Raw genomic sequence first — 24,005 nt, 5'->3', positions numbered from 1 at the left:
AAACAGAAACATGATTTCAAAAAGGAAAGTCAGACAGATCATTTAAAGGCAGTGAGATAAGGAAGGAAAAAAAAATCAGCCAACCCACCAAGCAGTGCTTTTAGGTAAATTGCCTTGCACATCTGATTTCTCCCTCCATCCCTCTAGTAAATACTTGGTCAAGTAAACTCTGCCACTAAGCTGACTGCTCCTTACTGCTCCTTGGCCTCTTTCAGCATTCACAGTTCTCACAGTTCATGCAAAACATATCAACTGTCCAACTATCTATACATCCACACAGAGAGAGAGTCCACATCCATGCCCTTTAGTCTGAGCTTTTTCTTACTCACCTCCAAACTCTTGCTCTGCTCTGACACAGTTCAAGTCACTTACCTTTCTTTTCATTCTCATGCATGATGCTAAACTTCCTTTTCCTGTTCCTCTGCACCTTCTCCATCAGGAAGGACCAATCACCATTAAACTCTCAGCTGAGTCAATCTCTGCAACTAGGATATTCTACATACTGATCTATGTTCTTGAGAGCCATACCAAGTAAACATAGCATGGAAGACATGGATATTTTGCATTTTTTTTAATTGTAATTTCCCCAACATAGAAAGCAATTTTGCCATAGGGAAAGCAAACTTCTTTGTTCATATGGCATCTATCACTTTGATACCAGCATTGCAAGCAAATTGCAATGCATGGTCTGCCCCAGAAAGCTGATGGAGTGAATAAAGGAAATTGAAGTGTGGATTTCCCCACAGCATTTAAAGTAATAAAAGTGATGGACCTAATTCTCACCAAGAGAGAAGAAGATCAGACTGCTCTACAGAAACCTATTATGGCCATCAGGAGAGGCTCTGAGATCAATAGATATTTAGAGGGTAGCCACAGTATGAGATAAATGTTTTTTGGAAGAGAAAAAAGTTTTAAGAAAGAATGTTGGTGCTAGTGGAAAGCCAACAGCTGCTCAAACAAGAACAACAGGAAAAAAACAACCCCAAAAAAACAAAAGCACAAAAAATGTACTTGTGACCACTTGAAAATATTTGCCCAAAACAGTGGGAGTTTTGGCTGTGTGCACACTTTTTCTGTTTTTCTATTAAGCATACAGCTGAAAACCATTTCTTTAACCTATTTAAAGAACTCCAATTAGAAAAATAGGATTTTCTTTTCTGACATACTCTGCAACAATATCATTAGTCAATCAAATAATAACATAAAGACTGTACAAAAATGCAAGTTAGACTATTTAACTTCTTTATTGATTACAAATTAAGCTTATTTTGTCTCCATATGTACTAGTTCATTAAAACTGGCTCTTTTTTGTAAGAAATATAATTGCAACCGTATGGAAACATAAGGCTGACCTTTCAGCCCTGGTGTAATCATGACCTTACTTGTTCCATTAAGGGAGAAAAGCTCTCTCAGGGACCGTGTCTGAAAATGCATCAGTGGGAGATTTTTGTCTTTTATAGCTGTCAGGAAACATACTGGGATACTTTATTTGCTGGATGAAAAAATGATGCTTCCATGAGAAGAGAAATTATGAAAGCTATCCCAGTAAAACAAGAAAGTGAGGCAGCATCTGGAATAAGCACAAAGCAAGAGCACCAGCCTGAGTGTGAACTGGAACCTACATAAAACTTATAAAGAAAAGAAATTCTAAACCTTTGAAACAACTCCAATCAGCTTGAAATAAACTGGACTGCTATTCTAGTAATAATACTCCTAAATAAATTGTTATGGTTCAAACAAGCAAAGCAATCAGACTTTCTTTTCTCTGCTGAAACCATATATACTGATTCCCTTTTATCTGCCTATCACAATGCTCTCCTCTGAGCCACAATAATTCATCTTTCAGGACTGAATTCTCCCAATAAAGTTTCAATTCATAAACAGATCCTTTGGTGGCACAACACATTGCCTGAGAGTTTTTCATTCAAGATGAATCTTAAAGGCAATTATATATAGAAACCATACTAAGAGTTGACCGAGGTCTGCAAAGCCTTTTCTCCTCAGCAACAAAAGTCCTGGAAATAACATTTTAACTTGTTCATCTGTTCTACCCTATAGGGAAAACTTTATTGTTAAGTATAGAAAAGAAATTTGGCTTACAACTCTGTTACAATAATAAGCACTGTTTTTACAAATAAACTGCAAAGATCAATGAAAGATGCATGCTGTCTTCTGATGTGCTGCCAATATTTTAACAAAGAGCTTTAACAATAAAAAAGGTCCTTCCTTTCCTCATGCTAATCTTGACACAGAAAGCAAGTTGTAAAACTTTTTCATTTTGACCCCAAAAATTCTCTATTAGACTTACAGAAAATACAGAAAGACAAAAAGGGGGGCAGTCATCTAAAATTAGCATTTGCCAGGGATTTTTATGTTATGTCCTGAAAAGCTGATTGGTAGAAAGTCAAAGAAATACACCTGTGGACAAGAACAGGGATGATAATCCATGGCATAGACAGGACAAACTAGGGGTAGGTACTTGTCTGAACCTTCTGATGCCAGGTGCACGTAGAATGCGGGTTTAGCTGAAATTCAGACCAGGAACTTCTGGTCATCATTCTTCACATTTTAAAGATTTCTGGCTCACCAGAACTGTCCAGGAGAGTGGACTCTCACAGTAGGGACTTCCTTGAGAGCATGAATAGCCATCATTTGACATGAACTTAATTTGAAAATGAAAGAAGCCAGAACCTAGGCAGAATTTAGGCCCCCTAAGCTCAAAATTGCAGTTTCCAAGTGTCTGTTTATCTGCTGCCTAGTCCTGGAGACATCACTATTTTCTCAGCAATTGACTAATGTCCAGCATCACTGAGGGTCTAGAAATTAGCTGTTCCCCTACAGGTTTCTAGTAATCATTTCCAGTCAGTCAGTGCACACTGACAACAACTGTCATAAATCCACAGCCATGTTACACAGGGGCAATAATTTTCTTCTCAAATACTGCTGTTGCTACATTCTCTCCTCAGACTCTACTCCAAATTTCTACAGAGAACTCACTAGTTAAGTCACATATCAAAGGAAAGGGAGATTGAGGTTTATTTCTTATGTATTCTTGAGATTGGCTTAATTACAAACAGAGTCTCTCTGAGCTGACAGGGTGTACACAAAGGCCTTGCAAGAGCATGCAGTATTTGCTCCTATTCTTTAATGTTACTATTTGCTCTCAGTCTTTAATCAGTCTAATTAAAACCAATACTTTGAGCTTTGTGAACAGGTTATTTTAGGATTCATTGCTTCAGAAACAGCACAAAGGCCATGAGAACTAATCTGTAATTCTTGCCCCTGGGTTGTTTAATGAATGACTTCAACGTTGCTTAAAAAAATGTATGTTTGAAGACACCTCAGGTGAAAATGCATTAGCTCCAGATTTATCTATTGCTCTGGTTTTACCAATTTGTTGCCTTCGGAAACACCTAAAGGATGGTCTCCACTTTGATACCCTATGATCTGAGAGCACCCCTAGTTGCTCCTGTTAAGAATTTGTCTGAAAACTCAGGCTTACTGCAGTTCAGTCTGATTCATTTCCTAGGCAAAACATTCACTCCTCAGTAATACTGTGAATGTGTCTTGATAAAGTGATTAGGTAGTAGCCTTGAGATGAGCTACAGGACTTTTCTAGGTCAAAAGCAAGGCCATTACCCTTTTGTCTTGGGACTGGTAGAAGAATTCAGTAGATCACTAGAACTGAACATCACTAAATTTCAGTCATGTGAAGGATTATAACCACCAAAACCAAAATCAAAATGCTTCAAGACCACAGTACATGTAATTTCTCTGTGCTTGCCAAACATTTCAAAACTCACCAAGTATAAGCCTTTTAGACTCCTTTGCCACCACTAATAAGCAATTCTGAATCTTCTGCTCCCAGATGAGATACTGTCTGGTATATGAGTCTCCTGAGGAGTTTTGTTTAAATAATTGAAGAAAACCACATATTTGAGAAATATTGGTATGAAGCTGTGAACAGCACAATTCAGACTTTGCTACTGTTTCAAGGTTCATGCAGGGACCCATCTTTCTAAAGAAATTCTGTAAGACTTCAGGTTTGATTTCACTATGATACTTTTTGCCAATCATCTTCCAAGCTTGAGACTTGTTGGCTATCAGCATCTCCACTATTGCAAATACCTGGTGAGTCACACACAGCTTTGGACAGGAATTTTCAGCATAGGAGAGAAAAAAATGAAACATGGGGAAAAGTTCAGACTTATTAAAAAGGAAAGAAAGAAAAAAAAACCAAAATAAACAAACAAAACAAAACCAAAAAGAAACAGAAAGCAAAATTTATGGCATGTTGGATGCTATCTTAGAACAAAAGTCATACCTCCCCATAAGAAAGACCTGGGGCACATTAGGAATAATGATCAGTGTGGCCTTCAAACAGCTCAGTGTGATCATGTAAGGAGTTCAGGAAGTAGAAAACAGCTGAAGTACTGGAGTGTTGTTTCAGTATATGTTCAGCTGGAAGACTCTCATACAGTACCTCCTACTACTCCTTTGTTCAAAGCAAAACTTTTCTCAGGCTCTTGTCCTTGAAGTTTTTATGAAGTTTTTAATGTTCTATTGACTCAGCTCTATTTACTCTTTTAGACACAAGCTCAGCTAGCTGGCAGACCTAGTTAGCCAGGAAGATCCATTAGCTTTATGAAATTTTAACAATTAGTTAATATTTATATTGGTAGATTTCTTTGTGCGGTTTCCCAGGAATAGAGTAAAAAAAATCCAGGGAATTTGTAATGGCTTAGTCTAGGAACCACAGGCACTCTTAAATTGCTTTGCAGTGGCAGTCCCCATTTCATTTCAGCCTTTGGTGATTTTTTTTTACAGCACAGTAAGAGGTTTATAGCTCACTGACAAAGACAGAAAGAGAAAGAAAGGGAAACAGAAAGTTGTCCCCTGTATCCTTGGGGCTCTGATAATCATGAAAGGGCTTCCCATTTAACTCGTTCTACTTTGGGTTATTGGATCAAATCCACCTTTTATATGTGGAATTATTACAGTAGAGTTTTAAGCTTTCATGTGGGAGACTTGTTACTGCTCCACTTGTGTGATTTCAGTGCTGTTTCGGGGGAATAAAATGGGTTAAAGCTCAGCAGGCCCTGGGCACGGCTCACTTTCATGGGAGCAGAATGCTGGCATTGTGATAGGCAGAGAGACACTGAAATCCATGAAACTCTAGCAATTACCCAGGACCCACAAGAGGTTCACCACAGGAGGGTATTGCTGATCCAGCTGGCATGGGGTGCTGGGAGCTGTAGGTATTGAGAACAGTGGAGCTCTGTGACCTCCTCTTGCTGCCCAGGGGTTATGGAGGCACAACTCAGGGGACATACAGCCTTCCTGAGGCAGCAGGGCACAGCACCTCACAGCTCCAGATGATCTCACAGCTCCTGCTTAGTGCAGGAGCAGCCTTTTCCACATAGCTTCTGCATAGACTTTAAATAAAATCCTCCTTCCCTAGAAGGAGTGAGCACACCTTGGGAAAACAGGGGAAAACCTGAGCACACAGCACGCCTCTGTTCTCCCACTTTGAGGATTATTCTTACATCTATCTACAAACAGGCTAACTGTGCGTGCAGGTAAGAGAGTAATTTGACTGCCTTAGTTCAGTGATTAGATTGCAAACAGAAGCCAGCCACCCTGACCTCCTGATTCTGCCTTAAAGCCACCACTGTAATCATTAACTGCTCAGACAGACTTGAAAACACAAGTCACACGTGTGCCATCTCACTGTGGAAAGCATTGAATAAGAGCAAAGACAAATAACCCCACTGTAATACTAGGAAGAGTTGGAATAGGTAATCGATCAAAAATGGGATTTCCAGTTTGAAAACGAAAGGACCTGACTCAAGAAAAGCCAAATGGCAGCATTTGCAGTAGTGAGGACAGGCAGAGTAAATGTTCATAACAGTGGCAAGATGCCATTTATCTGTGCAAAGATCAGCTGATGCACAGGTACAAAGGGCTGCAGTCCCTGGCAAGAAGTTCTACAGGTCAACTACTCATGGCACAAAGAACCCACTCCTTACAGTTGCTTTAAGTCTGGCTACCACTGGCTGCATTTCATGGTTCTTTGGCCTCACAGCAGAGGAGGAAGCAAACAGACTTCTACTTTCTGTGCCACTCAAGGGTTGCAGATCTCTGCCAAGCTGTACTGGTACCCTCCATCCTTTAATTATTCTCACTTCTCACACCCTTTTCTGGTTGCAACATCTCCCTCAGAAGACATGGTGATCAGAACTCTGCTTACAATATCAGCTGTGAAAAAACAGATGTTTGTATGGCAAATATAGTAAGACGATGGGATTTTTAAAATTGATTTATTTTTCCTTCTTAATGATTCCTAGAGTTTAATCGGTAGTTTTGACTGCTACTAGGGTTATGTTTTCATTTATCTATCAAAACTCCAGAGGTTTTCTCTGCAGCAGTAATAATGGGCATTTTACACAATTATAAGATCAGATTTCCTCCATGTACATTTCTTTATACTTCTCTATGCAAAATTTCATTTGCCATTTTTTGTCCAATCATCTAAACATGTCCAACTTTTTGCTGTCAAAAATAGAAGTACTGCACTCCACCTAACTACTTGGTTTGCTTTTCATTCTCTATCAATTACTTCCTCGTGTACATTTTTGTAAAATTCATACACCTTCAGCAACTCTTTCTGTTTTGCTGAAGTAACAGCTTTCCATCAAAAATATTGCATCCAGCTTTCCTTGGCAATATATTAGAGTCTTCATTTGCTTTGTAGTTCAGTGACTTTACACATTTTCAATGTTTTGCATATAAATTAAACTGAAAAGGACATAGACACAGCTGGTTTAACTCAATATGGTTTCAAGTAAAGTTTCTAACTTTCTTCCCTTGTTTTCAGTTACTTTGAATAATTATTTGCGCAGTTGAGTGGGTTGTATATAGAACTACTGGCGGGATGTGTGCAATAGAAATGTTAGAGATGATCAAAGTCTTACAATTTTTAAAATTATTTTATGTTTCCCTTTATCGTCTCTGCTGTCATTTTAACCAAAATATTTTAGCCATGACTGTGTTGACATGACAAGATCCACAACTGACAGACAATTTGCTGAAATATGTGACTAAATCCACTAATCCAGAGCAGGATAATTTTTGAAATATTAAACTGGAACTTTTTTGAAGAATTTGCAATATAAATTGCAAATATAAACCCCAAACACTGCACTATGCATGGGGTATTTTTTACCTTATGGTCCATATTGGAGTAGCTACTGGAGAAGACATAGGATAATCTGTGGTGTTAGAATGCTGTTCAACAAAATAAATTGTTCTTGTTCCTGTCTAATGATCCAGAACAAGAGAGCCCTAGTATGCAATATTACATGAGCACTGAATCAACAGCTTATTTTCAACAAGAACATCCTCCAAACAGTGATATGGCAGAAAAAATGGTTTTTTACTAAACATTATAAGAGAAATTTAAGTAACTAATGATCCACTTGTTAATACATCCTACTTGTTAGTGGTTTTGCTAACCTGCAGAAAATATAATTACTTTGGAAGATTTTGCTGCCAATTTATTATACATCTCACATTTTATTATACACGTATTAAAAAAAAAGATGCTAAGTGCCTTGAAATGCTGACTTCCATGCTAACTTCAGCTTTTTGCAATAAAAAATTCCAAGACATCAGGTGAGCCTGCTAGATGGAAATGAAGAAAATTATCAATTAATGGAATAAAGAGTCTGCTTGGAAGCTCACCATGCATTTAGGTGAGCTGTTCTAAGGACCAGGTATATAGTGAGAGTCAAGGAGTTTCAGAGGAAATGGAAACAGGGAAAGTGAATACTGCAAAAAGGACAATGAATATCAAAACTAGAGAGAATGATCCAAACCATTCACGCACAGAAGTTTTAAGAGAAATATTAATTGGTCTGAAGAAAGAAGTGATGGAAATATCTGATAGTCCTAAAGAACTCAATATAGAACAAAGGTCAAAATAAAAGCATGCATTAATAGCCAAGGACATGGCTGACAGCAATGGACTGGTTAAAACTCAGGAATAACTCTCATCACTCTCATCAAGATTTGCAGGTCTATAATCTGATAAAACCACTGCACACATTATCTTTCAGCAGAAGATCTGCATGCTAACAACAGGCAGGTGACAACAAGGTGATACCACAGTGTTTGTGCTATCCAGTTCCTCTTATCCCAGCAGGAAGGTTGAGTAGTGCTGTGAGGAGATCCAAAATGGAGAAATGCTGATGAAAATTTGCTCTGTTTTAGGCAGGCTTAAGAAAAAATTTCTGAGGCAAAATAATCACGTTAAGCCTTGTAAAAAGAGGTAAAAATATTTCAACAGTGCCAGAGAAGAACAATGTGAAATCATGGGGACTCAACTGCTGGTGTAGTTGAGTCCCCATCTTTTCCCTGTCACACACAAGTGACCCTGGACAGTCCACTTAGACACAAGTCCTTGTGCTTTGTGGTGGTGAGTCACAGAATCACAGAATTGTTTGGGTAGGAAGGGACCTTCGAAGGGCTCTGAGGGTGAGTGAAATCTGTGTGGGAACGACCATGAATGTCTGTTTTTGTTTGGAAAAAAATATCTCCTTGCTCTTTTACAAGGTCTCAAAATGAGTTAATTTCCTGTTTATGTCAGCTAACCAGGCCTGTGTATTTTGATTACAATTATAGGCTTAAGAAATCCAAGAATTCCCTTTAAAAAATTATGTATTTAATGACAGCATATGCACTGTAAATTATTTTTTAACATTTTCATATTACCTTTTTTTTTGTTTTAGATTTTCCATGGAAGTAAGGTACTGAATTGTAAATTTTTTTATAAAAATTCCAGAGACATCAGCATCAATAGTGCACATTTACTGATGAATATTTTATAATTATTTTTAACACAATATTTTAATGATCAGTTTGAGCTCTATCCACTACTCCTCAAAAAGGGATAACTTCTTACAGAATGTTTGCATTTCTTCACATCTGAATTATACAGTAACAAAGGTTCTCTAAGGAACATGACTGCAATCCTCCTACTAAAATCAAGAGTAAGTTATTGGGAGGTGGGGTGTACAAATTGTGGAGAGAAGAAGCTTAACATTAATTAAGAAGGACAATAATAAGGCTTAGCATTGATATTTATGTTTCAGAGTTTGGGGCCAGGGTAGGGAGGGATATAACAGACTGTTATTAAAATTAAACTCAAAAGACCTTCCCTCAAAAAATTGCAGCTCTATTTTCTCTGTAATGAATGAGCATACAGACCACTACTAGTTCTTGTGGTAATACAAAAAAACCCAAATCAATATAAAATTGCATTGAAAATGCTGAGGTAAAAATGCTCTTTATGCGACATACACATACAAATGTCCTTATTCACAATAGTGCCTGGACTGTGTGAAACTGCAGTGTTCATTCCTTTTGTAACCATGAACTGTGGACCAGTTCAAAGCCACATGAACTCCTAGACAATTCTGGATTCCACAGAATTACTACCAAATTCAGCATCTTAGAGGGAGACAGGTCAACACAGCCAGGAAAAGCAGATTAGACACTAATACAACTGGTGTCTGCAGACTCTGAAGAAGCATGTGGATGACTGTTACACCTGGCCTAACAGCATGTGATCCAAAGTGACAAGGTGACAAACCAAAAAAAAACCAACTTTATAGATAGATCTAGATATAGATACAGGTATATAGATGTGTAGACATAGAGAAAACAGTCCAGACACTTGGAAAATTAATTGGAAAAGAATAATCCAGGTAAAAGGCAAATCTGAAAGAAAGACAAATTAGGGTACTTTATCTCTTATGAAGGCTGAGACCTGCTTCTCCCTGCTGACCTTGAAATTGCAAACGTAGTAACTTCCAGAACTGTTAGTGAAACCTGGAGCAGGGGACTGGTGAAGCCCCTGTGTCACATCTTGCAGACCTTGTCTGAGATCTGGGACTGCACTGAATGAACAATCAGTTTTGTAATTCTGAAACTCTCTGAAGTCACCTGACTTCAGGTGGGACCCTGAAGGATCCAGACCCTTCTTAGAGAAATTTGCTGAAATTTCATATTTTTCCTTTGGTAAAACAGATTCCTTCAAGACTATCTCAGCAGTCTCTACTCATTTCAACTCTTCCTCAAGTCCTCATGTCACATTAAATTTACTTTATTTTTGTGCTAGAAAAATGCCACTATACATGTGAGATTACCACGACCATCTGAAATTTTAGATACTTTGAACTGGGAAAAAGCCATCATGTAAAACAGTAAACATGACATAGAGCTGGGAAAAAGCAGATAAAAGCAGCAAATACATTGTAGAGCCAGAGGGCATCCTATGGGATATAGAAGACACTAAAGGCCAAGTAATACAGAGCTGGACCCATAGCCAGGTCTGAATCACATCTTCAAGAAAAAGAGAAAAGAAAGAAAAGCAACAGAAAAAAAAAAAGGAAAACAAAAGAAACCCAGTTGATTGAGGCAACTAGACAGGTAAAGCAGTTATCACTATTGCTGAAGTTTTTTATTGTGCTTTCATTCCTATCCCTCTCTCATTCCTCTGCTGCACAGTCTAGTGTGCTTCTTTTGAGAATGTTGAAACAGCAGCAGTATTTCCCTTCTCACATGAGCTGGCAGAGACAGAAATGCTTGCTGCATGCTGTCTATTCCATGAGATCTCCCAATACTCTGCCTGTTCTACCTTTGACAGGAATGTGTCCATTTCCAAAAGTTTTTGTACTTACATCCTGACATCTCCCAGATCATTAAGAACGGAGCCCACATGTTCCTGCATATTCCCCATTTCAGAAGCAGGTGGCAGATGAGGTGTCTCCCACACTGAGCACCATTCTGCCATGTGCTGGGGAGAGAAGCTGATTATTGTTCAGGGATTATCTTGATACACTTGGAAGTAGTTTGTCTCTTTGTTAGCTGGCATTCTGGAGGAGAAGACTCCTGGCCTCCAACATGTCCTGAGCAGCTGCTCTGTCACAGTACAGATGGTGGGAGCCAAACACACAGTACACACCTAGAGTAGGAGAAGACCAAGAGATTGTGCTACCCCTATTAAGTAACAGCTTCACTATCCCAGGACAGCTTAAATCCCTCCTGAAATTTCTGGGAGAAACTGGCCTGTTGATTGCTCAGCTTGGAGTGAGACAGTTCTACAGAGGACATGCACCATTGTGCCCTCTGCAGCATGCCAGAACAGCAAAACTGCCATTATCAGGAAAAATAGAGCATATGTTTTCAAATAACCACCCATCTGTTTATCTTTTTTATGCATGTACTCACTCTGACTGCCTAGGGTTGGTGTCTGCTCAGAAATAACAGACCTCAGTATAGAACACCTGGAGGCAAGTAGAGGCACCAGAAAGACACAAAATAAATAGGATAGGGTGATATTTTGTCTCCACCTGCCAAAGGACTAGAGGGCAGCTTTTAGAACTTCTATGCATGTACGATTGTAGTACTTCTCCTACCATTTCCAAGATAATCTCTGATGATTTAATCTTTTTTAAAATAATTTTCTTTACTTATTTTCTTTATGCATTCACACACAGAATTATGTAAGACAATGAAGCTCTGTCACTCAACACAACTTCAGCTGCATCTTTTCTTGTTCTTATACTTTGAAGATTCACAAAAGTTTTCTCTAACGTTAGCTTAAGATTTCTCAAAAACTGTTCACTTTCTTTTCCTGAACACCCCCTCTTGCCAGCCTGCATGTCAACAGAGAAAATCTTACAGCAAATATTAAACAGCTGTTTCTTCCATCTATAGTATCGTACATTGCACCTTTAGAACTTCTGTAAATTTCATCAACCCAAAGAACACAATAAACTTCTGTGGCATTGGCAATAAATGAGGTTGTAAAGATGTGTCAGCTAATACTGTGACAGCTCATAACAAAGCAGTTTTCTCTCTGCAGTACACATGTACAGCAAACTTCTATAAACACCCATGAACTTATGTGCAGAAAAATCCCAAGTTAAAATTTCTAGGATCCCCAACCCTAATTTGAAAATTTTCTTCAAGAAATCCATGCCACAGTGTCTATATCTTGGTGAGCCATCTGGAACTGCAGTGGAAAACTTCCCAGTTTCTCTCACCTCCTCATTTTGGTTTCATAAACAGAGGATCTCATGAAAACAAGCAGAGTTCAAAATAGTGAAAGATGGGAAATGCCTTCACATTGTTCAAATCTCATCAAAAAAGAAAATTGCATTGCTCACTCTTCTTCTCTTTATTTGATTCTTCACCCATGAGTAAGTTCCATACTGCTGCATCTTACTAAAAGGAATCTTTGAATATTATTTTGGAAAAAAAATCTTCTTTTGTAATTTTCCAATTACTTTTTTGTGCACACACTGCAAGGAAAAATAGAACGGGCAAAACTCATTTGGTAATCTCACTCTTACTTTAGAATTTCTTTCAGTCTCATTTTAATTCCTCAGCATGGGCTATTTTTTTTGGCATGCTATTCAAGCCTGCGAATCTGAATTTGATCGATGCATATTTGTATTCTTCCACAGATCCTACAGCTGTCAACAATTTTTTCCAGCTAATGAAGCACATTCTCAACGTCACCCACCAACGAAAGAAAATGCACTGCAGCTACATGGCTAATGAGAGCACATTAACAATATTTGAATGAGCAACACAATTTCAGTTATTACTTAAAGACAGAGCTATGTTATAATAGTTAATGCATACAATTAACTATTGACAGTCCTTGTTGTTTGTGTATTTCTATGGTCGTTCCTATGGCAAACTGATTCTGTCCCAAAGAAAAAAAGCTGTTTTGCAGAAGTATTTTTATGAATCACAGAACATATCTGGCCTGGAATAAATGCTGAGTTCTACCAGATGTATGGAAATTAAGTTCTTCAATCTATTAAACGAGTTTTAATAAAGGACTCCCAGGAGAATGTGTAAGTTCCAGCACAACAGTAGAGATACATATTACTGCATTTGCATCCTCTCTGAACTTACTCTGTACTCATATCTGGGGGAAAAAATGGGTAGGAGAACGACCATCATCCAATTGCTCTTGTTTCTTTACCAGCAATAATGCTACCAGTTAAGTTAAAAAAAATAATGAATTGCTTAAAATGGAAGGTTTGGGTACAGGTTTGTTTTTGTGAGATTCATGAATGAAGAATCCTGCATGAAATAGCTACCATTCAGCCCCTGAATACTTATTTTACACTGTACCTTACACTATGGGTTAAATTAAACAAAATTTGCAAGTGTCCATACCTGCTGACAAAGATTTTTTTTTCATTTTCAAATGTCTGAAGGAAGAGCAAACAATAGTTCATAAATCAACTATCTCTGTAGTTTATGGAGAAAAGCGAGGCTTCTTCCAAATGCCCTGTGATATCTTTATTAGGATGACATACAATGTCTTCTGGGAATATATAACAGAGATCTTACAAATTGCCCTCTTAAAAAATCTGTTCCACACCACAGAAATTAAAAGGAGCTGGCAGGATGTATAACTCACAGCTGGGTGTCCAGTTTTGAGATTTCTGCACCCAGGGGTATGAAGCCCTGCCTGAAAAGGAAATGTTTATCAAAGGATTCAATCCCAGCACGATCTCACTAGGGCCTACAGAACAAGAGGAGTCCTTTAAGTTATGTAAAGTTCTGTGGATTTTTAACACAAAAACCTGCTTTAATTGGGAATTTATGGAGAGAGCAAAATTTTGTCCCAAAACCAGCTTAAATGTTGGCAATACAGCCCAGAGATGTCTTATGAGTAAAAAGCAGAAGGAAAAGAATACCTTTACCTTAATTATATATGATGAGTACATGAAATATACGCCAGAATCCTCTGTATCTTCAAGTATATCTATTTCACATGACTCTCTCAATAAATAAAGCAGGATTTAACCCCTATGTGCTCTGGATGATAAATATGATGGCAATCCTTCAAATGAATACAAACAGGAACAAGAGCAGGTGAAATATTTGGATCTGTATTGGAGTCCTAACTGAATGGTTTCTGGCATCCTAGCAAAAACTATTTTTTTACATACTTGCACAAGATAATTTTGGAGGAAAGCTCAGGGGAAGAATACACTTGTCTTGTTCATTACAAAAAGCTCCTAAACTTGCAGATTTTTTTACACTGACAAAGTACAGAAGTTGAAGAAGAGTTGAAGAAAGTTATTTTAAAGACCTAGATGCACACATGCATTTATTTAAACACACATGCACTTATTTCTTAGCTACCCTTAAGTTGCTGAGGGCCACTTAAACCCAAGATGTTGCTGCTAAATGGTTGGGGCAGGATCCTTCAAAAAGTCAATCCACCTCAGGGCCCTGTGCTTGGTTCTGCTGTCTCCCATTGTGAGGTGGTTCTTCATTAACAGGGTTCCTTTTAGTCTTCACTGGCTACTAATCCTGCCCATTGGGCAACTCCAGAGCAAGCAAGGAGGGCAGCAGGAGGCTGTTGGACCTGCCCAGAAACCTGTTCCCTGGATGCTTTCTCACCCCTGGCTGAACTGAAGTGACCTGGGGGTATACCTGTTTGTTAATTTAGCCATGCTTCATTGTTGCCCCTGGCTGGTAAATCATCCTGTAATTCTCAGTGTCACAAAACCAAAGCTTTGACACCTTCCCACTCCAGGTTTTTTAGCAGCTTGTCTCTAAATGTGTGTGAGTACGAACTATATTTTCACACTTATTTGGATAGCACCTGGCACTGCCAGTAATATTCTAATCTTAATATTTACTTGGAATGGAAAAATATTGAGTATCATTTGAGAGGCAGAAAGATCCTCCCAGAGGACTGAATACCTGTTGTTCTCCTCCTTTAATTATACATAATTCTTTTCTAGGCATTGTATCTTATGTTTTTCTTGAAGCCAGATAAAAACCTTTTTGCAGTGAGTGATGTAATTTTGACAGATATCTTGTTATGAAGAAATAGTACTATGATTTCAGGTCCTATTAAATTGAGAATATATGTCTGGTATATGACAGAATGGTAAGAATGACACATGGTAAGAATAGCCATTTTGGAACTATAACCACAGAAATCTTTCATTTGCTTCAATCAAGATGCAGTCAGTCACAGGACTACCACAACACTGGTATTAACATGGTCCTGGTGCTAAGGCTATAAACATGACCTTGGTTGCTAAGCTTGAGAAATCTAGATAAATTCTTCTGGAAGGAGGTACTTCTGCATGAATCTCCTCTCTATATGTTTTTTCTGGCTGGATTATCAATAAGGTTGCAATGGGTCTGGCAGAGATGGGGCTCATTTCCCCAGAGCAGCCCTCCCAGTGCTGAGCTTTGCACTGGTAGCTGGGAAGGGGCTGGTGACACCCCAGGGCTGTGGCCACTGCTGAGCAGCGCTGGCCCTGCATCCCTGCCCTCTCTCACATCTCACCCTCACCAGCAGGAGAGGGGTGGGCAAAACCCTGTGAGGGGACACAGCCAGGACAGGTGGCCCAAACTGACCAAAGGGATATTCCATACCACATGGTGTCAGCTCAGACACAAAAGCTGAGAGAAAGGAGAAGGAAAGACCAACATTTGATACCAATTACATTCATCTTTTGGAGCAACTGCAAAGTGTGCTGAAGCTGAAGGGAAATAGGGAATAAAACCTTTTGGGTTTTTCCTTTGTTTCTGAGAGGATGACCTTCACTTTTGTGTTAGCCAACTGCCTTTATCTCGACCCAGAAGGTTTATTTTCATCTTATAGTCCCCCCACCCTGTTCTGCTGAGGGAGTGATAGAAAGGCTTAATGGGCACCTGGAGTCTAGCCAAGGTCAACCACCACCAAAGATTATCAGGTAAATTTCATGCTGACCAAAACATAGCAATGGGGTGAGTTTGCAAAGCCTGAATAGACAAATAGATTCAAGCATACTTTTAATAGCAGTCAGATAATCACACACAGTGAATATTTAAAAAAAATTTGTGTTTGCTTAGAGGTTTTAATTACTATCTATGTCTGTTGTGGTAATTTCTGAATTGTGTGTTCCTGTCTTATGATACTGAAATGTGATTTTAAGGCTCTCCCTGAGCTAGCAATTTTTGCACTGTATGTAGATTGTATATTTATAAGAAAAGTCTATTATAAAGAGGCCCTGATTGAGTTCAGTTACTTAGGACTTGCATTTATTGAAACAATCTCCTATTGTTCATTAAAGAAATTCATGGAGCTCTTTCATCTCTTCAGCAAAAACAACAAAAAGAAAAGTCTGAGCATTATCTAGAGTTATCTCTGGTGGATTTGGTTTTGCTTCAGCATGGTTAAATTAGAGTTGGGGCTTGGATTGATTTGTAAAATCAAGGACTCAAGATGTGAGTCTGTTGTTCACACAGGTGGTCCAACCACGTCAGAGACAAACACCTGCTTTAAGTTACTGAAGGGAAACTTGAGTTACTGTAGTGTAACTGAGAGGATAATCCAATCAATTAACCAAAAGGTTGTAAAGGAATTGTTACATCTTGGGCTAAACTTTCACTCTAATTTGCATAGATTTGCATTACTTATACTTTTCAAAAGGTATTTCCATAATTTAAAAGTTCAGTATTTGGTCAGTGGTCCCCACTGGGTTACTCCAGAAATACACTGTAATATTTACAACCCCTATCACCATTAGGCTGCAACCACAAATTAAGAAACTCTCATTCCAATGAGTTGAAAACATTTCCTCTGGTTTAGTCTCTTAACATACAAAGAGTGGCTAAGTCAAACCCTACCTCAACCCACTTTTTAGTAGGATCCAGTTACATTTTTCAGCTTTTCTTGAATATGAAACAAATAGTTTGGGGGTAACATCCATACAGCTAGAGAGAGCCTTAACAGATGGAAATATTAAAATGCTGTTGGGGAAATATAAAGCCCTCAAAAGCTAAAAGCACATACATTGTGCTGTGTTCAATAGACCAGATCCATTTCTATTACTTGGACCAGGTACTCTCCTGGAGGCATTTCTGTGATTCTTATTAAGCCGAGGACACAGCTGAGATCTGGATATCTCTAATCATTGCTGTACAATGTCCCACCTCTGATTATAATCCTGCCATGATCCTTTTTTATCCCCTCAGTATCAAAAAAAGTGCCAGGACCTTACTTATCAAAGTCAATGTTCTCATCACAAAGAAGATCAGAAAGGCAGTGGTCGGAAATTTCAGAAGATAATTTCTGACTGAAGTTCAGTTTTCGGTGAACCTGGATTTCACACTACCTGCTCACATGTGTATAGAGGAGGTTTATTTGGTGGTACAAGTTCCAGACATGAACTAAGAAATGCAGCTGTCCCCATTCAAAATGCAATTGCTGCTCGTGCAAATCCACCCCTGAGCCTGCACAGCTCTCAAAAGCAACACATGAGGTTGGTGACTGCAGAGAAGGAGGAGGCAATTTTTAGTTAATGTTGCTGCTCTTTTCTGCAGCAGTCTTCTAAAATGGCTGAGTGGTAGCTAGCATGCATCTGACTGGCCTGTTCTCCACTCCCCTCTATATTATGTCTCCTTTCAAGTTTACAGAGGTTCCTGCTTGAAAAAAAAAATAGCCATTAACTTGTCCAACACCTACAGAAACCCAGAAACCCAGCAACTAAAGAAATCTAGCAATAAAAAAATTACAATGCCAGCTAATAAAAGGTTACTATTTATGGTGTGATAAATCTCCAGCGGGAAAGAATGCATGGAGAAGCTGAAAGAAGGCAGGTGGGAGGCAGAGATATTCTTGCTGAACAATAAAAAAATTATTGCTCCTCACTTTTGTGCTTGCACTTCATTTTGAAAAGTAGTATCCTACTATGTTGATTCTGAGTTCAAACAGGAAAAGAGAAAATTCCAGAATAGTATTAGGTTTTAGTCAGAAGAATGGTTCGGGGAATTAAATAATCACAGGGGAGAGGCCACAGGGAAGAGCTGAGATTGTTTGCTGTGCAAACAAAACCAGGCCTAGCTTTCCACTACAACTCTACTTCTTCAAGACAAAAAAACCACCAAAACACCCCAGACTTGCATCTGAGTACTTTTACATGTAGCTTGTTCCAAACAACTAAATATCACTGTTTGCACAGTGTGTGAGACTTAAAAAGCACAGGTTGGGATCTCTGTCAGCAGAATCACTCTTAAAATCCAGCAACTTCTGCCAAGTCTCATCAGGTAAGGCTCTGACCCCATGTCTTCTCTTGGCTCACAACATTTGCAGGCAGTATAGCTGTGGTGGGTGAATCTTGGCCAGCTTCCAGGCACACCTCCAACTGCTCTCTCACTGCCCCTCCCCAACAGGATGGAGAAGAAAATGAGATAGAAAAGCCCATGTGCTGGGATAAAGACAGGGAGATCACTTATCAAGTACCATCATGACCAAAACAGACTCGAGGAAGATTAATTTCATTCATTGCCAATTAATATAGAGTTGGATGATGAGAAATAGAGACAAAAGTAAAACAGCACCTTAACCTTGCTCCCCTGTTCTCCCAGGCTAAACTTTATTTATTCATTCCAATATCTCTACCTCTTCCACCTCTCCAGACAGGGCAGGAGGAAGGAGGATGAGGTTTGTGGTCAGTCCATAATATCTCCTCTCTACTGCTCCTTCCTCCTCAGGAATGGAGTGGAGGATGGAGTCCCTTCCATGTGATCCAGTCCTTTAAAAACTGCACAGACATGGGTCCTCTCCATGAGTGGCAGTCCTTCAGGATTACCCTGCTCCAGTGTGGGCTCTCCATAGGCTGTACCCAGATGTGTGTTGAGAAAATTGCCCAAGTGAGAGTCTCAAAAAGCAGCCCATCATCTCCACATTCTGTCAACAACTTCCAAAAAGTGTTAATTCAGTTTCTAACTAGAGTTTGCTGTCAGGCCTAGGCAGAAAGGAAGGAAGGAGCAGGGCTGGAGGATAGGGTTCTCCCTCAAATCTGTCACCTGTTCTTGGTTTGCATCCTTTTATTTAGCAATTCTTACACTTGTGTCAGTGGAACATGTTGCCTTCCCAAGTGTATTACCAGAAGTATATATATAAAGTATATATATAATCTTACATTTGGATTCATGAAACACCCAGACTGCTCAATGAAAACAGAGGAAGAAGGAGGCTTTATGAATTCTACTCACTGCACCACTGAACATAGTCAAAAATCAGCTCTGGGTTGTTCCCAAGGCCTCTGCCTCTGAACAACACCTAATCCTGCCTCTTGAAATGATACCAACTATAATTCCATTTCATTGTGAATAAACATTTAACCCTTTGAACTCTTTTTTATTGCAAAGGCTTCACTTTCCTTCCTTCTCACTTTTCTTGTTTGTTTTTCAGAGAGAAGCCTATCTCTCCTCTCCTCTCCTCTCCTCTCCTCTCCTCTCCTCTCCTCTCCTCTCCTCTCCTCTCCTCTCCTCTCCTCTCCTCTCCTCTCCTCTCCTCTCCTCTCCTCTCCTCTCCTCTCCTCTCCTCTCCTCTCCTCTCCTCTCCTCTCCTCTCCTCTCCTCTCCTCTCCTCTCCTCCTTTCCCCATCAAGTATTATTTTTTCCCCCATATTGTAAAAAATACTGAAATACTATAGCAGATCCCCTTTCACTCTCACCTTGTCTGAATTGATTTCTACTCCAAAATTCCTTTACTCTGTACCATCTTGTGTCCTAGATTCTATGGGCTGTTGGCAGCTACCTTCAGTTATATCTTTTAATCTTCCCCTGTCACTCACTTAAACTGCTATTTCTGACTTATCTTGCTCACCTGTCATTCACTTCAATCCCCTGACTTCACTTCTTTTTTTTTCTTAGTGAGGCAACTTAGACACTCATCATGTCAGCTCTCGATTTAACAGAAAACCCAAAAAGAAACAGATACACAAAGGACTAAACTCTGTTCTGCTATGTCTATACATACTAAATTACTTAAATGGAGAAAAGTTGTTTTAAATGCGAGAACTGAGATCCCAGTCTCAAGTGTGCCCCTTGGAGCACTTTGAAAATGGTAAAGGCAGACGAGATCAAAAGGCTGAGTGGAGCAGAATACGTAACTGGGTACTTGTACTCTTTTTTTTCCTCTCAAGAGACAGTGATGTTTTGCAATGCAAACACTGAAAGGAAATGAAATAAAGCTCTTCCCAGTGATAGTTTTGAAATTGCATGAAGTTTCATAATCTTTCCCCATTTTAAGACTGAGTTTAAAAGAAGAAAGCTTTCACATGGATTAATGTAGACATAAAATCAAATGCAGAAAACTTTTAAAGCTTCCCAAATCTCTCCTCAACACTTTCCTGCCCACAGTTTAATGTAGACTAGTACATCATGCATTATGGCAAGTACTGTGAAAGTGTTAGTCCTCAACAAACTCACAGGCCTTAGCACCTAATTCATTCAATCTACTGGTTTAAATGCCATACTAATGAATCATAAGCAAACTTAAAAATGTAAGGGCTACATACTGGGCAAAATAACTCAAAAGCAGTACATACTTTATCAATCTAGGTTTTGCAGTACAAAGGCAGGAAATTATTCTGCCGGCAGCCTTATTTTAATTTAGAGAAGTGCTGTTCTGGGTATTGTGGCTCATCCTCAAAAAAACCCAAACATTACATGGGCCCAGCTTAGTGAAAGGAAATAATTTCATAAAATACCTTTCAATCTTTGCTCCCTTGTCACCTCAAGGCCACAGTACCGATATTTGCAGTAGTTATGATGGCAGCTGAGACATAGAGATATTTAACAAATAGTCTTACTCTGCTCTGACAGCAGCTTTTTTAAGAGCTTTGGAGCTCTGCAAAACAAAAAGGTGCACAATGACAATTTTGCTTTGCCAGTCTCTCCTGCCTTTTGATACCATGCAGAGCAAAAGAAAAACACCTCCAATATGTTTAAATTAAGCAAAGCAATAGACAAGCCAACAAAGCAGGATACTACCATTTTGACACCAGGCTGTTGTCTGGCAGCCTGTGATGACACTTTCTCACACACCTTCAGCTCCCAGCTCTGATCCTCCACATTATTTTGTGTTTTTACATAATGTAGAATGGTCAGTGGCGTCAGTCACAACCCAGATATTACAATGCATCCATTACAAGTGCAGTTTAAATCATCCTGTATTCAATTCTCAGCCAAGGACACATCAGAAACCCAAACCATTCAAATAATTTACAAAACAAAACCATACGAAACCTAACACCAGCATGAGTTATTTTACATACTGAAGAGGTTCTTAAATGGTTCTTAGGGTCAGTGCAACTGTGGTCAATTTATTATGCTGAAAGCAATCCAATGGAGATTCAGAATGCTGAATATGGATGACAATAGTTTTGCAGCTGATTCTCAAAAAAAGTGCCAATACACACTTCATGTCCTAAAATCTACTGTAATAAGAAGCCTATATGTACTCTGCAGGATCTGGTGGATCAGGATAGCTGTTTTCATGTTTATGTGCCACCCGTTTCCCCCCCATCAGTATCCAGCAGAAATGAATCCTGGCAGTTACTTGGCACTAGTGCTTGGCAGATATGAATTGCTGCAGGCCCATTTAGGACAGTAGGAACAGAGTCCAGCTCTGTGCAGAAAAATTCAGAGCATAGGTAGTTGCTTGTTAGGCTTTTTATGTTATCCCTACCCATGCAAAAAGCATGGATGCAACATGAGTATGGCACTGAGAAGTGGTTTGAAATTTTCTTCAAATGTTGATTGTGAAAAGATTCCAAAGAAGTGACAGACAATCGCAGCCTAGATTTAAACCCACTGCTTTTCTTAGTTTCCTTTTGCAAAACTTGCATGGGAGTCCCCCCTCACCCTAGACACAGTTTAAACATCACCACTGCAAATAAAGCAAAAAGATTGAGGAAAATAAACCCACTGTTACTAAGGCTGGACAAAAAACATGCAGAGACAGACTGACTTAAAATCAGCTTGAAAAAGCAGGAAGACAAAAATTCTGTTTCTGCTGCAAAGCTGTTTTCAAGAAGACTCACAGTAAACCAGAGATATTCCATTATTCCCCATCAGCTGTCAGAAAGTTCTCCCATAGACAGCCAGTGCCTAAACAACGAGAAGTTCCAAAAATGAAGTTTGTTGAAAATGGGATAAAATGGGTTATGGCAAGAATTTAAAGGAAACTTTTTAACTCAGATTTACTGCCTCAGAATTCTGTTTCAGAATCTAGACTTTGAAAAAAAGGGAAGTGTATGGTCAGCTTTGCTTTAAGACATCTACAGAAATAGATGGGCTTTAAGCAAATAACATATTTGCTTAAATATGTTATTTAAAAACATTTTTAAGTTATCAAACAATAACTTAGCACTGTGGCAGCCTAAGCTTCCTCAGATATAAGGCCTGAAAATAAAACTTATATTTAAAAAAACAAAAAAAAAACCCAAAAAAGCCCCAAAAAACCAAACCAAACCAAACAACAAAAAAACCCCTTAATACCTAAAATGAGCAAAATGGAGGTAAGGAAAACAAGCTGTCCACAACATGGAGAGTAAAGAGCTGTTTAATATCTTCAGTCTTGCTGAGGTGAGATGTTAATTTCAGCCTTACTCAAATCAACGAAAAGCTTTCCTTTATTACAGCATACAATTTCATATGTGTTTAGCAAAGATTAGTACTTTATCCATTAATTATAAAATTTTCTAGGTTATATCCATGTAAAGACAAACAAAAAAGTTAATTTCTAATATCCTTCTAAGAACTTCATGGTAACTCCTGGTTTTGCCAGAGAAGGTTCCTTTTGCTGATAAACCAATACAGAATTTAAATATAACTCATATACACCATATGGAATTGCTTGCTGCAAACATGAAGATTTAAGAGGGTAGGCTATTCTCAAGTAACAGTAAAAGATTATTAGTGAGTCTGGATAATTTGATTAATAATGACAAAACAGTAAATAACAATTAAAAAGCAGAAATTTCTTCAGTCCCACCCCAAAGAGATTAGGTTAATGAGAGATGAGATCAATACCTGTGATTAGCTATTACCTGGTTCAAAACATGTGCAAAGTAATGTGCACAGATTCCTCTGCTCTGGAATCTCAGTGCATTTGCTGCATCTCAAACCTCAGTACCTAAGGCCACAACAGGAGAAATCTCAAGAAAGAGATGGGGAAGGAGATGAAGGAGATATGCAGGATTTTACAGCCAAAGCAGCAGCTGAAATCATTGTGTTTAACACTGGTGATGAGTACTCTGAAGTGGAAAACTAAAAGCAGGAACAAGTGCTCCAACCCAGCACAGTAAGCAGTGCCCTCTGTGTGTGCACAGGTGGAGCAAATCCTTCTGTGCTTTTCATCCATTTCCCAGTGCCCTTACACTAAAGCAGTGACTTGCAGTGATGCCACTCATTCAGCTGCTGGGCTTTGCTCAGGCTGGGGTTGCTTGAGGCTTCTTCAGTGCTCTGTACCAAAGAGGGAAATGAACCAGCAACAGAAAAGCTGCTTCTCGAGTTCTTATCTACTTCAAGTATGTATTGAAAGAAATCTCTCCAAGAAGAAAAGGCATTTTTCCCATGTTCATTGTAAGTTGGAGTTTAGATAGTTTATGAAAAGAATTCCATGTTTGTGGATTACCTCAAAAATGCTAGTATTCATTTTTCTTCCAGTCTAATATTTCTGCAGAAGTAGTTCCATGTATGCATAATTATATACATATATATTCTTTTAAAAGCTTTTTAAACACAATTTATTGTACTTGTACTTCTTTTTTTCAGGGGGAGAAGGAGCAGTAGCAGCCTGCCCTTGTGAATCATGAGTAGAGTGATACTGAAACTGCCCACTGTCCCTCAGAAATGTCTCCTGACATGATATCATCTAATTTTAAAGGCTGAGCTGGAGACTCCTGACTCCTCAATCAGTGAAGGAAGAAAAGCATCTGGAAAGCATCTAAAGAGGGAGGCAAATGTATATGTCATCTCAGTGGTTCAAATTACTCTCTGGAGTTAACTCTTCCCATGGCTCTACAGAGAATTTCAGGTTTTAACCAAAATTGAGTAACTAAAATGTTCTTACTGTAAATGTTGGGAACACCTTCACAAGATCCCAAACA

This window comes from Molothrus aeneus, chromosome 2 (assembly GCF_037042795.1).
Source record: "Molothrus aeneus isolate 106 chromosome 2, BPBGC_Maene_1.0, whole genome shotgun sequence".
In the NCBI taxonomy this organism is placed as follows: Eukaryota; Metazoa; Chordata; class Aves; order Passeriformes; family Icteridae; genus Molothrus; species Molothrus aeneus.
The sequence above is the reverse complement of the archived record's forward strand: the minus strand, read 5'-3'. Positions refer to the sequence as shown.